Genomic DNA, 16,614 nt, shown 5'->3' on the forward strand with positions numbered 1-16,614 from the left:
TTTCATTATGAAAAATGTCAGCTCGCAGAGAGCAACATTAGATGACATAACCCATATTTCAGTGGCCAGAATTAAGCAATACTTTGTAAAATGCAGGTTATGTTTCAAAAGACATTCTTCAGAACAGGCTGAAAGAGTTCACTCTGAGGGAGGAAGAAGGTGAGAATCAAAGGAATATTCAGAAAAAAGTAGCTGAATTAGGATCAGTTTGGTAGACGTACACATTCTAGCATTCCCACTGCAAGAAACAGACCTTCCTTCAGTTTACTGAGGTATTCAGAAAGAAAAAAAAATTTTCTTGCTTTTCTGCTTCTGTGTTTATTGTTTGTAAGTTCTGCACAACAGAGGAGTCTTTCAGCACTGGCACTGTGAACAAGCACCCAGGAATCACACCTCTTCTCAGCTACAGCAAGTACCAAGTCGAGGTTTCCCTGGCGTATTGTTCTCCATGGCAAGAGCAAGTCTCCGGAGCAAGTCTGACTTTCTGCAAGACCTCTGTGCTTATGGCTTTAAAGAACACATTGTTTAAGGACCAGTGAAGAACATCTAGAAAAAAGGCAATAACCATAAACCCGAAGAGGTCATAAAGCTCCTGAAATCAAATTTCATTATACAACATGTGAGCTTCCTTTTATTTTGCTCTAAACCTCTTCAGCATTAGACAAGATTTCTCAGCTGACCCATCTGGCTGTGACACAAATTCCAGAGGAGACTAGGTGAAACTGAGTTTGGCCATCTAAAGGAAAACCTGCAGTCCTTTGCTTTACAGAAAGCCTTGCCGGAAGAACGACGTTGCTTGAATCATTCCTCAGTTTAGTCCCACCAAGCAACCAAAAACTCTCAACTAAAGCAAATAAATCGATAACCTTATCCTGAGAACATTTTCTTTCTTTGAAAATGAGGCAGTGCCTAGGACTCCATGAAGGCCATTCAGGAACTTGTTGTCAATATCAATCATATGCAGAAGGAGCTCAGATACTCTGGCACTGGCTATAAGAACTGGAGGTAAGCTGATTAAAAGGTACTCAGTGTAGACATAGGCTGTGATGCTGCTTTAGTGATCTATGTGCCAGTTTGTAATCGTGATACTATCGCTGGGTGACCACAGACAGAGCTCTTACGTGAGACCTCTGTCACCTCCAGGTGCTTTCTCAAAGAGTGGTGGGATGTGAGTTTGGTACATGGATCACAGAGCGGATCTCTCACCTTTATGATGATCCTTAAATCGAAGTGATCAATATGCAAGGCTGGAAGAGCCCTATCTAGTCCTCCTGTTTTGCTGCGGCAAGGTCTAATACAGTAGGTCCTCTTAACCCAACCTGGGGAAAAGACAGAACCTCCTCTAGAGGTGAACAACATGGACCTCTAATGCCACAGCCCCTGCCAACACTCACATGACATGAAGTGTCTGGGCTCAATATTTTCCAAGTGTTTTCACTTACGCGTAAATACTTGCATTGCTATACCCACAGACATGTTCACTCTCCTGCAGAGAAGCCTTTTAGAAAAATGAACTTGCCATTAAAATGACAGCTTGTTGGACAGCAGAGACAAATTAGTGCTAGTTGCAGAATAATTACATTGACAAATTGCTTGAGTTGTATAACATTAACTTCAGTGAAAAGCCCCAGGTCCTCTGTAAAACTGTAGCAATATGGGAAAAACGGTGAGAAAACTGGGACCCCAAAGTAAGTTTTGGAAATGTAAATAAAACTATAGCTCTGTGAGTTGGGGTAATGACAGAACGATAGGGAACAGAAGGACAGCTTTAAACTCTTCTCGGGGCTGGCTTGCATGTGAGTTGCTCCTTTGACTTCAGTCTGTCACCAATGTCACCAAGTTGCACTTGCAGAATTGGGAACTAAATGAGTAATTAAGAACCCCTTGAAACCAAAGAAACCATAAATTTTAACCTCCCTGGCATGGAGACTATTATTTCAAGAACACTAATGATTATCAGAGAATCAGAGAATCATAGGCTGGAAAAGACCTCTAAGATCACCAAGTCCAACTGTCACCCCAACACCACCATGCCTGCTAAACCATGTCCCAAAGTGCCACATTTACACATTTTTTGAACACCTAATTGTTAGCAGATCTCTCATTTTTTTGCCTGAAGTTAAAACAACAGTTCAGTGTATCGATTCCTTACATCATTGTGTGTGCAATGGGAGAGCAGCACAAATATTCCAGCGAGGCAGTAAAACCACATTGAGTTTTCCCAGTCACCTTGGCATCTTGAAGGCAATACTCGAAGGTAACTGTGACCTGCACTACTCTCCATACAGCCTTTTATTGACTTTATGGCTCACACAGAAAACTACAATGCTGCTGCAAATGGGCTGGCTCAAAGAAAGAGCATGGGAAAGCACTGCAGTGATCTGCGCTGTTTATGCAGTAAGTTTTTATAAGTGTCATTCTTGGAAAATTTGAAAAATTTTCAGTATATAAATAATTTTTCCCCCCAAAAGGATTTTAAAATGCAATGCCACGCTTTAACAATGAGGTAAATCAAAGTTAGTTTGTTCAAATAACTTTTATCTTCTTAGGGATGAGGTAGAACATTTTAAGTAATTTGATTCAAGTAAGGGCAAGAAATTTAGTTGCACGTCTTCACAGCAGTCAGATTAATTTCCTCTTCCTTCTGCTCCGGTTCATACAAACGTTCAGATCCACCACTGAAGTGGCAAGTTAATTTCTAAAACAACCTACTGGCTCAGCACCTAATTGTGAGTTAAAAACAAGGTGTGGTGTTGTAAGTTCAGTTCAAAACCATACAAGTACTTCATTTTCCTGAGCACTGGTATTTACTTGCAGGTTTAAAAAAAGACCTTGACCTGCACAGTTTATAAAAACTTACCGTTGCACACTGTGATTTTTCTTTAATATTGAAAATTGGATTTTAAAAAAATCATCTGGATGGCCCTTATTTTCTGAAGTGTGGAAGGAAAACATTTATGTTTCTATAATGAGAGTATGGAAATTAAACGCTGTGATGTCAGACTAAGTAGTACCACTTTAGCTCCTGTACGGTTGAGTGATTTTACTATAATAGTTTCTCATAATAATGCTTTTTATCTGTAATACATAGGGGATAGAGAGACTGACAGAGCTGTAATCTTTCTTTCAGAAGCATGGTGTTAAATGAACATGGGCCAAGTGAAAATATAATTCTGAAAGGAAGATAAAGGTAGCCCTATATAAGACTGAAATAAGATGTGTCACCATTTCAAGTGAAAGATGTGAGCTCTGAAAATAATGCCATGTATTAAGAAGAGATGTCACATGAAGTCCACTTCGAATTTATACTACAAAGCCTAGAAGTTATTTCCTTGTGGCAAAAGGCTGCATACAATTGCACGAGGTTCGTATCGTCCCTACTCTCGCCACTGCTATGTGCCGTTTATGCAGCGCCGTGCGTGCTGAGCGTTGAGCGCGTTTCTGAAGACGAGGGCCCTGCCCCAAAAAACTCACCATTTACTAGACCACAGAACGAACAAACATGTTCTCCTGGTTTCACAGCTGCCTGCGTGTACATGCAAAGCTTGCCCATGCACAGGGAGGCAAACTAACGCTGGAACAGCTTCTAGCATGGATGCGAGCTCACACCGGAGCTGCCAGCTGCTCATCGGGATGCGCTGAAATTAGTGCCGCCTTCCATTTCTCTCCTGCAGCCCCTCAACTGTCTTTTCGGTGACCTTCTAAGCATGCACGGTTATCGGTGAACGAAAGGCAAATACGCTGGTGCCCCTGAACTCTACCCCGACCCACCATCACCACAACACAACGCCATCGGAATTCTAACCCGGAGGCCGGCCCCTCAGGAGCGAGGAGGCCCAGCAAAGGCCTCGGAACTCTTCAAGGCGGGAACAAGGCCCTCACCCACCCGGCCTGAGGGGCGTAGCCGCCATTTTCAGCCTGCCCTGGCCCGGGCTTTGGGGAAGGCGGCGTTTGCGGGGTGCTGAGGGCTGTGGTGGCGGGGAAGCCCCCACAAAGCCGGTCACGCCGAGCAACAGGCGAGGCCACAGCAATCCCACACCAACAGGCTGTGTTCCCTCGGAGCAGCCGGGCGGGCTGAGGCCCCTTCCGCGGGGCCGGCCCCGCGGAAGCGGCCTCAGCCCGCCCGGCTGCTCTGAGGGAACTTGGCCCTTGACGCCTCAACTGCCCCCACTCCCCCCGCCGGAGCGAGCGGCAGCTGCGGCCCCTTTAAGGCTCGGGGGCGTGCGTCACGTGGTGCTCGCCGGCTCTGGGGCGGCGGTGTAGTCCCTTGACCGGGGTGGCGACGTCGGCCGGCGGAGCTAACGGCTGCGGGGGGGACTACAGCTCCCAGAGGGCACCGCGGGGACGAATGAGCTCAGCGGCCGCGCCCGGGCCGGCCTCGCAGTGCACGCCGGGAGTTGTAGTCCGCTATCCGAATGGCGCCGGGCCGTGGCGCGGCGGGAGAACTACGCGTCCCAGCGTGCCCCGCGGGGCGGGTTCCCGTCAGCTCAAGGGGGAGCCCCCCGACGTAGAGGGGGATCACTTTCCCCTTGTGTCCGCCATATTGGACGGTAACTCTGGTCAGCGGCGCTGGGGCCGAGGGAGTCCCCGTGGCCGTGACAGTTGGTGCGCTCCGCTCCTCGGCGCGCGGGGTGGCCCGTACCCGGCCCTGCCCGTGCCCTCTGCGCCCGGGCGCTCGCGGTGGCCCCGCGCCCCTTCCCTTTCTCCTCCTCCTCCTCCTCCTCCTCCTTCTCCTCCTTCTCCTCCTCCCCCCCTCCCCGTTCCCTCCTCCCTTGCCCGGGTGTCAGGCACGATGAGTCCGGCCGACGCCAAGCGCGGAGCCAAGCGGCGGAAGAACAAGCGGGGCGGCGGCCTCAGCAGCACCGGCGGGCCGGGACCCAGCGGCGGCGGCGGCGCCGGCGGCCTGGGCAAGGCCGGGGCGGCGGCGGCGGCGGGAGCGGCCCCTCTGCGGGCTGCGACGCAGGCGGGCGCCGCCTCACCGAGCGCGGTGGGCGGCCTGCTGACAGCGCCGGCCGCCAGCAACGGAGCCCTGGGCGGCGGCGGAGCCGCGGCGGGACACGGCGAGGTGAGGGAGAGTATGGGGAGCGGGGGGCGGCGGTGACATCCCGCTGCGGCGGGCCCGGCACACACCCACCGCACCCGGGCGGGCGGCAGCCGCGCCATCCGCCCTTTCCTCCCGCCCTGCTCGGCGGGTGCGGGCCCCGGGGGCTCGGCGGGCAGAGGGGAGCGGGCGCGGGGCCCCCGCCGCGGCCCTGCCCTGCCCGGCGGGGCGGTGGGGCTGGGCAGGGGCCCCGGCTCTCCGGCCTTTGTGGGGGAAGGGCAGCGCCGGCTGCCGGGGCCGCCTGGGATCCCGGCGGGAGCCTCCTCCGGGGTCCCCGTCTCGGGGGTCTGCGGACCCGGGCCCCGCCTTAATGGAGGAGCTGTAAGAAATGGGTGGGCAGGCCTGGAAAAAAAGAGAAAATAGACCTTTGTGTGTATTTTTTTTTTTTCCATTAACGTTGGAGCACTCTTTGCAGCAGACCACTTCCTTAAGCATAGGAGGCTTGTTGCAGCTTGGGCTGTGGTTTGCACTCTGGTGCCTCAGAATAATTTAGATCTGTTACGTTATTTCATAATATGTGAAATTTATTGGGAGTAGATTGTGTGGTTTAATTGATTTTTTTTTTTCCCCCAAGAGAAATTGCTCAAGGATCAGGCCTTTAGAAAGGCATCCTCCTGCCTCCAGTGACAAAAGAGTGTAGAAGTTTATGTTCCTTTTTCTCAGAAAGGTTATCGCAGATTTTTTGTTATCTACACAAAGCTTGTGTTTAGGCATCATATTTACAAAAGCATTTCCTGCTGACAGCATCTTCAGACTTTCATGTGTGTGTCATACAGCCTGTGCCGTTTCCTCCCTCGCTCTCGTAAACTTCTTGCACATGTGAGGGGGAAATAGAAGAAGTGGCTTTTGTGATGCAGGGTGTCTGAAATACCATGATGTAAGAAATGGGTTTTTTGTGCTCTGTGTAATTTTGTGCCCATCTGTTTTGCTAGGTCAACAAGCAATTTGGTCATTGTAGATTAACTTCCCCTCACCCCCTTTAAAACTTGTATGTCTACACTATCGTACTTGGTTGCTCAAATTTCACAGTTCTTTAGATTAACCATTTCTGTATGTCTGTTCTAATCTGACACTTGTTTCAGGGATAATTTCCTTTTGGGACAGTATCCCTTGCATGGTTTAGGTATCCAGGAGAATGATGTGCATAGTGGCAGAGGTGTGCAGGTGGTTATATGTAACTTTGCAAGTCATCACTAAACTCTATTCTAGTTAAACTACTAGCAGAAGGATGCATCTTGTCTTGTTTTACATCTCAGGTTGCAAGATCTTCCAGGCACAGGTTCCTAGGTATTGTTGGTATAAACGTGATGATGCCAAGGGAAATAAGACAGGCAGTGGAGTGGTATGAAGGATGGGACATTGATGTGATTCAAATAGCGAAGCTCCACTGTCCCTGATATTTTGATCTGTTTGTGTCTTGTAGTTATCTGTAGTCTAGGACTTTGGTTCTAACCTAATCACGCTGTAGCGTTATCTTTTTCTGAAATTCATCTTAAAAGGGCAGCATCATTGCTAGTCTTCCTGCTTCATATTTCTTTTTTCTTTCAGGCTAGGGGGTTGCTAATAAAACTTCTCAGTCTTCAGGAGTCTTCCCTTAGAAAGTATAAGTCGTGTCTTTGAAATTAAATACAGTGTTTCAGCACTAACATAGGATTCAAAGTGGCATTTGCCTGAAGAGGTTCAAGGCCAGGCTGGAAGGAGCTCTGAGCAACCTGATGTAGTGGAAGGTGTCCCATGGCAGGGGGCTTGGAACTAGATGATGTTTAAGATCCCTTCCAACCCAAACCATTGTAGGATTCTATAAATGTCTTGGAAAATAGTTATGTATATTATATATACTGATATATTATTCATACTTATTCATACTCTTATAAGTATGCACAACATGTTGTTTTGAATGCATTCGTAACTTTGTCTTAATCGATCTTTTTTGCTTGTACTCTTAGATATGTATGCAATTTGTCAAATGTTTCTGTTTCACTTAGCAGTGTGGTACAAGTGATTCTGAAGACTGATGGACACATGGGGAATTAAGAAGTTGGTTAAATAGATCAGTTAGTTAAGCTAGAATAAACCTGCAACACCGACCATATTTAATCAAACAGTAAGCATATTAGAATTAGATTTTGAGGATAGATAAATCCCTGTGCTCAGTTTCTGAAAGGTGAATGCTTATACTCTATAATATTCCTTTAAAGTTGGTGTTACTTTCTCCATGCTGGTTTCAGTGACCTTTTTCTTGACATTTTCAATATTTCTCCAATGGTGATGAAGTAAGTTGCCAGTACTTAAAAGTAAACCGTTAGTCTTGTTTCAAAGATGGAAATAAAGATGAAATCTTAAAGCATCATTACATAACTATTACTTATATCAAAATGTGATCTCCTTAATGGTTAATAATTTGCTAGTTAAGGGTACATGGTCAAAACAAGACTTCGTTCTTTGAGTAGAAGACTAGCATGTGTTGTTTCTGGATGAAGTTGAGAAAGAAAACTGTATTTTACATGACTGATCGCTTCTAAATTAAGTGCAATATTTGTTTTGGCTGGATGGAGAGTAAGCAATGCACTAATAGCTGTAAAGTAGTAACCAGAGTTGCTTTACTTTCATCTTACACAGAATATTGTAAATTTCCTGTTAGTGGGTGAGGGACATCATCAGCCAATTCTCTGCTAGACAGACTTGAATGTTTAATCTCTGAAAATATATAAAATATATATTAAAAAAGCAGAATTTCATATTTGCTGTGCAGCATATTGTTTTCTACTTGTTAGCATGCTTTCTGTTTCCAGCTTCTCTTATTTCCCTGGTTTTAGGGCATCCATTCTGGATGTTGTGGGCACATCTTTCTACTAATGTTCTATTAGATGCTTCTTCCAAAACTTGTCTAAAATATAGAAGGAGAGACGACGTTTAAGGAGTGATCCCGCATGTGCTCTGTGTTTTTGTGTGTCAATAATTGCTCAGAATGAGGTATACTTTATAAAATGGGTTGAACAGAGTTTTAAAATGGCTATATTTATGGTTGAAACTAAAAGCACGTGTGCCAGTACTGAAATTCTAGCTAAGCCTGTTAGAGCTAACAAATGTATTTTAATTGAGGTTTTTATACCTCTTATCTGGAGGTCTTTTTAAGACTGTAGGCTAAATTCTGCATTAGAGTACATGCTAAGTCTTGTTCTGGGTTGCAGGTGGGCAACTCCTAATGGAATCTTCCCCATGCACATGCTTTATGGCAGCTGAATTCATCCTCTCTAGCACAGTCAGATGTTTCAGAATGATAGTGAAATTAAGGATGCTTTGGCAGTGTTTCAGTGCAAGGGAATATCTTGGTTTTGGATACCTGCAACAGTGTTGACTTTAGCCGGAATTGGAAACAAAGTCATTTAGTTGTGTGGTGCTACTGCAGGACTTCCCTGAGAGTTCGATTTTTTTCCATAGTGAAGTATTTACAGCAGCGTTATGGAGTGAAGAGTCAAGTATCCTATAAATAACAGATATTTGTAACTAGAAAATAAATATTTTGAAGTTTAATGTATGTATCTAAAGAAGTAGATCTTTCTTTTTTTTTTTAAAATTCAGTAATGCATTGCATCAGGCCTTTGTAATTTGATCCTATAAATTTTTGACTGGTGGTTGGATTATTGATGCTGTGAGGTGCATTTGATTATCTTTATCAACCACTGCGTAACTCCTAGATATACTGTAGTAAAATTGGCTGTTCCTGAAGAAGTTCAGGTACTTTGGCGTAGAGGGTTCTATGTCAATGACTGATCAGCTACAGTAGTAGTTTTTGTACAGGCCTGACTGATGTTGCGTTATTAAGGGGAATAATTTAGTAGCCATTTTACCATTCTCTCTCATGCATTTCTCGAAGTATTATTTTTCTGTCAAGTGTAGTAATATATTAAATCATATTACTTTTGAAAGCTGTCTGTTTTAGAATTTTCATAAAATATTTCACTGGACTGTTCCTTTGTTATGAGATACTGCTTTTTAAGTAGAAATTCTGTACGTAGCAGCATACGTTGCCACCTTTTAGACCATTTTTTTTCAGCAGCTTTGTAGTTCATTGCATTTTACTGATACCTGTGCTTGATCTGTTGGTTGAGATTTTCACTTTTCTCTCTTCCCCCCCTCCATGATTCAGACATTCAAAAGAAATACTATACAAAAGAGGAGCTTTGTCAGGAACTCAGAAGTTCAGCAAATAGCTAGCTTTTGTACTGTTATGTAGGGCCTCCTCCACTCCAAAAACAAATGTGTTTTGGCCAATTTTTGTCAAAGCTCAGGTAAACTAGGTAAATTCCAATGAATAAAATAATATTGTAACCTCTACTCTTCAGGCTCAGGAAGCAGGTACTTCTAAACACTTACACGACTTACTCGATGAAAAATAAGTCTTTTTGACAGTCTGGTAGCGTGTTTGTTCGTCTGACTAAATGCAGTTCAGTCTCTATATTTTTTTTTTTTAATAGACATGGAGTTCCTGCCCGAAAGAGCTTATGCTCTGCTTGTTTTTTTGTTTAAAAAAAGGAGATGTAACAGAATGGGAAGAAACTATTAGGATTGGGTTTAGGTAGTATGGGTGAATTAACTTGCTAATTTAGAAAGAGAATCTATTGTGACTTGAATGAGTCTAACTAGAACAATTCAAACTTTAAAACAAGCTTAATGGTTGCATAACGTTCACATTAATAGCTCTTTCTTAGCTTCTTCCCATGATCAGTTAAGGCATTTTTCAGCTAATAGATCTGAGACCACAGGCAAACGTATTAGTAGTTCGTTCAGATCTTGTAATATTGCTCGTGGGAAGTGTGTGCCTGTGTGTACTCGTGACCTTGACATATATCCAATCCCCAAGCGCTCCATTTCTCCCCCACCTCCTGCACTTGCTATATCGTGGTCAGTTGATAAGGAGAATAATTGGTTGTGAATGGTTAAATGAAACATGTGAAAAGTGTGTCCAAAAAAATTCCATCTGGTTCAGCGGTATCTCATCTGTGTTAGTTAAGTGTCCTCCTGTGGGTTTATTATGAGATGTTTGATTCTGGGTGTGAAGGCAAAGGTGTTTTGGTGTTTGTTTTTTTTTCCTTGCTGTATTGGTTGCAAAACGGTTGAGAGAGAGAAATATTTTGCTCAAAAAAACATAGCAGTTCCCTTCCCCTCCAAACTATTGTTTCATGACTGAAAATGAAAACCTGTTGATTTTAATTTAGAACTAGATTAATACAAAAAGTTAGTGCTGAAGTACTTCATATTGGTAAGAATATTCAGGATTCTGTCCAATTCTTGTCCTGCAATTTTTTTATATCCCAAACAGTACCTGAAGCTTCATTTAGGTGTTTAATATCACATTATTTTCTTGGTTATGGCATTTGTCCTTCTGTAGTGGTATCCCATCTTGAGGAGAGCCCTCAGATCCCTTCTCCTTTACAGTCTGTGTAAGGAAGGGATCCAGGCTGAGTGGATGTGGAAATTCAATTTGGTGGTGTGTGGTGCTGACAAGAGTACTGCTAAGTCCCTGATGTATGTGTAGTGAGAGGATGGTCCTTAACAGATACACGTCTGCTGAAGATGTGTTGTGGGTAAATTATTAGGAGAAATAACTGGGAAATAAACTTCCTCTGCTTAGGATGTACAGGGCTTCATGGATGCGCTAGGCAGTGTTCCAGGACTTATATGGATCTGGGTAATCAAAGAAGATTTAATATTTGTTGGAGCTCCTTCACTGGTGGGAAAAGAGGTCATATATCCTCTTTTATTAAGGTAATGAAAACAGCTGCCACATTTTCCTTTCTTGTGGTAACTTTCTTATTTAAATGGCAACTGAGGTAGCTTTGGACTGCTCTGTTCTGAGAGAGTGTATTCTGTATGTGAAATTCTCCTAGAATAATTAAACAGAAGGAAAAAATTGGTTTAAATGGATAGATGAATGCTGCAGTTCAGTTCTCTTTCTCTGTTAATATCTTAATCTACAAGTTCCAAATTTCTTGTGCTGCAAATGAAGAGTTGAACTGGGAAATGATGTTTATAATGCCGCTCTTAATATTATTATGAGAACTGCCCAAATTGAGGCTAGTCTGAGAATGCAGTAAAATAAATATGCAATTATTTTTTTGACATGAGAATTACTTAATTTTGTATTATAAATATTCAAGGCAGCCCATGACATTATTAACCTTCACCTCCTAGCCCTGTGAGGAAACACACTAGAAATAGTATTAAAGATAGATCTGAGCAACATAGTAATTTTCTTGAAGTGTATATTTTCTGTTTTGTATCTTTTCTATACGTTTGCCTCTTTTTTTTTTTTTTTATATAGAACATACAGCTGCTTTAGTGATGCAGAAGTTAGTCTGAGCACTGTTTGATGAAGTGGGTTTTAGGGGAACAATTAATGGGGTTGCCTGCAAGCCTGTGTGAAGCTGTTGAACTGAAGTTATTCATGTTGGACCGGTGATAGTGCTGGAGAAAAACTTTCTTGGAGTGTGAACTTTAACCGTGTTCTGAAATAATCAACTTACCTTCTGTTGCACAAGCCAGAAATGTAGTTCTCTCCATCTCAAAATTCCTAGTAATGATAGAACACACTTGGGCATCTGAGAAGGAGGTGCTCCTGCTCTGCATCACTCTACAGTGGCCATCTATCTCCACTCTTTATTAAAGGAAGCCTTCAGGGACTTTGGTACAAGCTAGGTGCCCAAAGTTGGATAGTATGAAAATCTCTGTAGGAGGCCATGCTTAGCTTCTACTTCCCTATTAGGTTATGGCTTCTTCCTTTAAAAAAAAAAAAAGTTGACGCTCAAAAGGGTTGAGATGTATGATCCCCTTGGTCATTTCTTAAAACTGAGAGAATAGCTTTGTTCATTTATAGGGAGGAAACAAAAGGTTGACTCCACCCTGCATTTCTCGGAAGATAAGCTCTGGGCACTACCATGAAATATTGCTATGCATGGTCTCTTCTCAGGCCTAGAGAAATAAAACAGAATAGGGTGCAGATGCCTCTGTAATGTTGGTTATGGTGGAATGTCAGGAAGTTAAGTTGTCATGCACAGTAGATCTTTACAATGGTCCTGCTTTAACACCATTGATCTGTTGAACTGGTTTGTAGTGGATTTGTCAAGTGTTTGCTTCTGAGGGAACTTCAAAACCATGAGACTACAATCATCCAGGTGAATAACTAAGTTTTTACAGGGTTACGAAAATCATTATTTTGAAGTCCAGAGCTTTGGACTGCCTTGATCTAGAACAGACTTGTCAGCCATGGCATCTAGGCTTTAGGGCTTCTCTTACGGTCTCAGCTTCTACTCATCTTAGAACGTGGCTGTGGTAGGTGAGTTGCTGACGGTGCAGGAGGGGCTGGAAGCCCTGCACTGCAACAGGCTGTGAAGACTGATTTCTGGGAGTGTGCATGGATGGTGGCTGCTCGTAAAAAAAGCTGATGGGTTGTTTTTTTTAACTACTTTGGCAGCAGTTCAGTGGTCTGTGTTGAGCTGCAAACAGATGGAGGATGCGATCAGCTGTTGGGGCAGTGTTTGCTGCTCTAAATAGCTGTTCCTTGTCTTCTCCAGGGAAGGGTAGCAGGCTGGATAGAAGCGTCCGACTCGCAGCCTGGGGAACTTCACTGTTCTAGATCCAAATATTCAGATGCCCATCTTTATTTTTCTAGCTATTAATTTTGCTTACGCTATCAGAAGTGTTCATTTAGTGAATGGCTTGCACTGCAATGTCAGCTTTGCTCACTTGGCTCCATTAAGTCAGTTGTTGCTCATTTTGGAAATAACAGCTTCTCTGCTTAAAAGCTAAACAAAAACCAAACAGTGTAGAGAACTGGGCAGTGGTTGCTTGATGTCCCAAATCTGTGAATATGCTGAGTAGGTAAGATTTCTAAAGATTGTATATAAATACAGGGATCACTAGCATATAAACCTCTAGTGATCGGTATCTGTTTATTAAATATTATATGATTGTCTGCAGAGTGGGTGTCGGGAAGATGGGGCCAAGCTCTTTTCAGTGGTGCCCAGCGACAGGACAAGGGGCAACGGGCACAAACTGAAGCACAAGAAGTTCTGTCTGAACGTGAGGAAGAATTTCTTCCCTCTGAGGGTGACGGAGCACTGGAACAGGCTGCCCAGGGAGGTTGTGGAGTCTCCTTCTCCGGAGATATTCAAGAGCCGCCTGGACGTGGTCCTGTGCAGCCTACTGTAGGTGACCCTGCTTCGGCAGGAGGGTTGGACTAGATGACCCACAGAGGTCCCTTCCAACCCCGACCATTCTGTGTGTGTGATTCTGTGTGTGATATGTTAGCTATAGTAATTAAATACAATAGTTGTCTTGTGAAAATGTGAAGGGCTTCATGAACCCATAAATGTCTGTTGTTTTCTGAATTAACAGTGTAAACACTGGCAACTTAAGTCTACGCTAAGGCTTTTAGTACTTAGACTTCTGTGGACAACGGTGGAAGTAATTGAGAGGTGGTTTTGTGTAGTTTTCTTTTTCTCTCCCCCTTAAGGTCCCACTCACCTCCTTTAGGAAATCTGCAAGCATAGCAGAAGTAACCACTGAAATTATTCCCCAAAGAGGGTGTTAGAGAATAAAGGGTGGAGTAGTAGGCATGTTCCTGTACTGCATCAGGAGCTGAAGGAGGTTTACAGTAATGGGAATCTTATTTAGTTCTGACACTCAGGAAGCTATTGGGAAAGGGGGAGAATGTGTATGGCATGTTGTGTTAGGATCATCCATCTCCTGAGCCAGCTTTCATCTAAAATTGGTCATCTAAGCCAATATATGATCTGGATCCATGATAGTAATCTGCCTCTCAGGTGGACTTGGCACAGCTGTGTGCTAGCATGGCTGTCCAGCTTCTGCCAGAGCCGGTGTGCGATAACACAGTGTTCAGCCGTGTCCATCAAATGTTCTTTCTGTACCACCACCAGCTATTTAAGAGCTGTAAACCTGGGTATTTACCAACTAGACCGAGGTCTGAACAGGACTGAGAAACAGCATACATGGCGTATACTTTACATGTAGCAAAATACTGCATTCTCAGGGACTGATCTTTTGGGGTCTACTTTTATTCATTATTGTCAGAAGAAACAGGTGGCAATTACAGATCTAGTAAGTTAAGAGACATCTATGGTTAGTGAATGAGGGTGGGATCTTTGGAGGGATAGAAGACGACCAAAATGGCTAGTGAATGAGGATGGGATCTTGGAGGGATAGAAGACGACTAAAATGGCTTTTTCTTTCCTCTTGGATGATGTAGGAGAAGAGTTTACATGGATGAGGAGGGAAAGAATTGTAAATGAGCAAGCATTATTGATGTTACATGAAATATGCTTAGCCTTTTGAAATTAGCAAGTGAGTTCATGAAAGAAAGACTGTTGAACATATTAACTCAGCGTGACATTATGTAACCAATTTTTTTTAAACTTGACTGATAAGTTTTGGTCATGTCCTTCTTAGGTTTTGAGTGTCTGTCATTAGTGACATCTAAAATAAGCTTAGTTATATTAGCATTGTAAGGTGAGGGAAAGAAAAGACTGTCAATTGAATCCTAGTTCTGGAAGAAGCCTATTAATGCAAGCCATGACTCTTCAAAAATCTGTTTATTTCTGTGTTAGGGTGTATGTCGTGTAGTGATGAAGTTTGTTGAAAACTGTATTAAATGTGCTGTACGCGTAATGTTCTGCAAAGTGCCGTAAGGCTCTACCTTGACTCCTGTTCTGCTTTAAGCTTTATGCTGTCAGACTACATCAGTGACAGCTCCTTGGAAACAGAAGTGGCTTGAGGGGGGGTGCCGGACTTGAATGCACTCTGCCACCCGCTTCTCTTTGAGGCTTTTTTCAAAGCGAGAGAACTGGAGCAAACAGCTGTATGTTGATGTGGTTGAAGTCAGCGCACTAACTGTGAACACTGCAAACTTTTGGCTTTTTTCTGTATTCTGGGACTAAAGTAGTTTTGCTTTTACACTAAGTGTTTTTTTTTTGGTTTGGGTTTTTTTTTTAAAGCCAAAGTTTGTTTTCTGTTTTTTGGGTGTGGTCATCCCTGTCCCGTCCCCCCCCCCTCCTCTGCAGAAATAGTAGCTTTAGCTCTCAGGGCAGAGCTCTTCCAAAACTAGGAAGGTGGTGCTTCCACTGAACTGTACACAAGGATAGCTCAGCTATTTTCTACTATGAAGTGTTTTTTTTCCATTGATCTAGGTGCAACAAACAATGTGATTTAAAAATACCTGGAGTTAACATGTTTTCATAGGCAGACTTTGGATGGTTTGGACCCAGTGTAGCAGAGGTTTAGACTGGATATTAAGAAACATTTCTTTACTGAAAGAGTGGTCAGGCGTTGGAACAGGCTGCCCAAGGAAGAGGTGGAGTCACCATCCCTGGAGGTGTTCAAAAAACGCGTAGAGATGGCACTTCAGGATATGGTTTAGTAGACATGGTGATGTTGGGTTGACGGTTGGACTTGATGATCTTAGAGGTCTTTTCCAACCGATGATTCTATAATTTATGATTCTATGGTTTGTGAATATTACAAGAAGTTAAGGAACCTCTTTCATATTCTATAACCATATTAAACCCAATAGTTGACTGTTTCGGAGTATTTCAGAGATGGATGTGAGGCTTTGAATTTGGAGAACACTAATGTTGACTCAAGCCCAGAGACACTTTTGTGGACAGATGCGTGAGTGAGAATGTGTGTGTGTGCATGCTCATATGTGTGTGCATGTATCCAAGCGTTTTAAAACATGGCATTTTTGAATGTGGAATAATGATGTTGTGTTGTAAATGTAGGCATGAAGTAAATACTTTGTATGTGTGCATGTACATTGTTTTTGGATTAGGAGAACACAGACATATGTGTTAGGGCTGCTGATGGATGAAGAAATGCCTGAGTAGATGTTTAAAGATTCTGTGTTACACTGGGTCTCACAGTAAACCCAATCATTCTGCTCATCATTGGGAACAGAAGAGTTTGCCTTAAAAAGTTCTGAGCCACAGCACAGTTTTGCCAGCCTTTAGTGTGTAGTTGGTGTGGAGTTAATGACCAAAAGATTTCTCAATTGCCGTAATGCTTCCAGGCTGCTTATCTTCAATAAGCTGCTGCCACAGCAGATGGCAAGTTAGTGGTTTAGCTGAGGTTCACTAGAAGTTTTTCACCACTTTATTTTAATGGCCATAACTTGTCTATGTGGCTATAGATAATATGTAGTTGAAACTCAGATCTTCACTGGAATAGGCTAAAGATGAATTAAGGTTTTATTTTGTCACTCAGCAAGCGACAGAACACTCCTTTACTGTCAGAAGAAACTTTACAGTTTTATCTGTGTGATCATCTTTATTTTATCTCTACTTCTTTTTCCTGTCTACTCCCAAGATTCATCTCCAGTATGCTGTCATTCTCCGCGTCTTTTCAGGAAGTCTGCAGGGAATTGTACTGGTGCCTGCTGTGATTTGAGACAGCTTGCAGCAGCAGCCTGAAGCTGACTGGGTTTTTGTTTTTTTGATAGT

At 43.3% G+C, this 16,614-nt stretch overlaps 1 protein-coding gene across 1 annotated transcript in view; it reads left to right on the top strand.

Annotated features, from left to right (window-relative positions):
• Positions 1–4,961: 4,961 nt before the first annotated feature.
• FAM193A (family with sequence similarity 193 member A) overlaps positions 4,962–16,614 on the top strand; it is a 90,273-nt gene continuing 78,620 nt past the window's right edge. The window contains exon 1 of the mRNA XM_075420393.1: positions 4,962–5,065. The gene's annotated coding sequence lies outside the window, so the exon portion shown is untranslated. The remainder of the gene's footprint in view (positions 5,066–16,614) is intronic.

Source organism: Opisthocomus hoazin, chromosome 5 (genome assembly GCF_030867145.1).
Source record: "Opisthocomus hoazin isolate bOpiHoa1 chromosome 5, bOpiHoa1.hap1, whole genome shotgun sequence".
Classification (NCBI taxonomy): Eukaryota; Metazoa; Chordata; class Aves; order Opisthocomiformes; family Opisthocomidae; genus Opisthocomus; species Opisthocomus hoazin.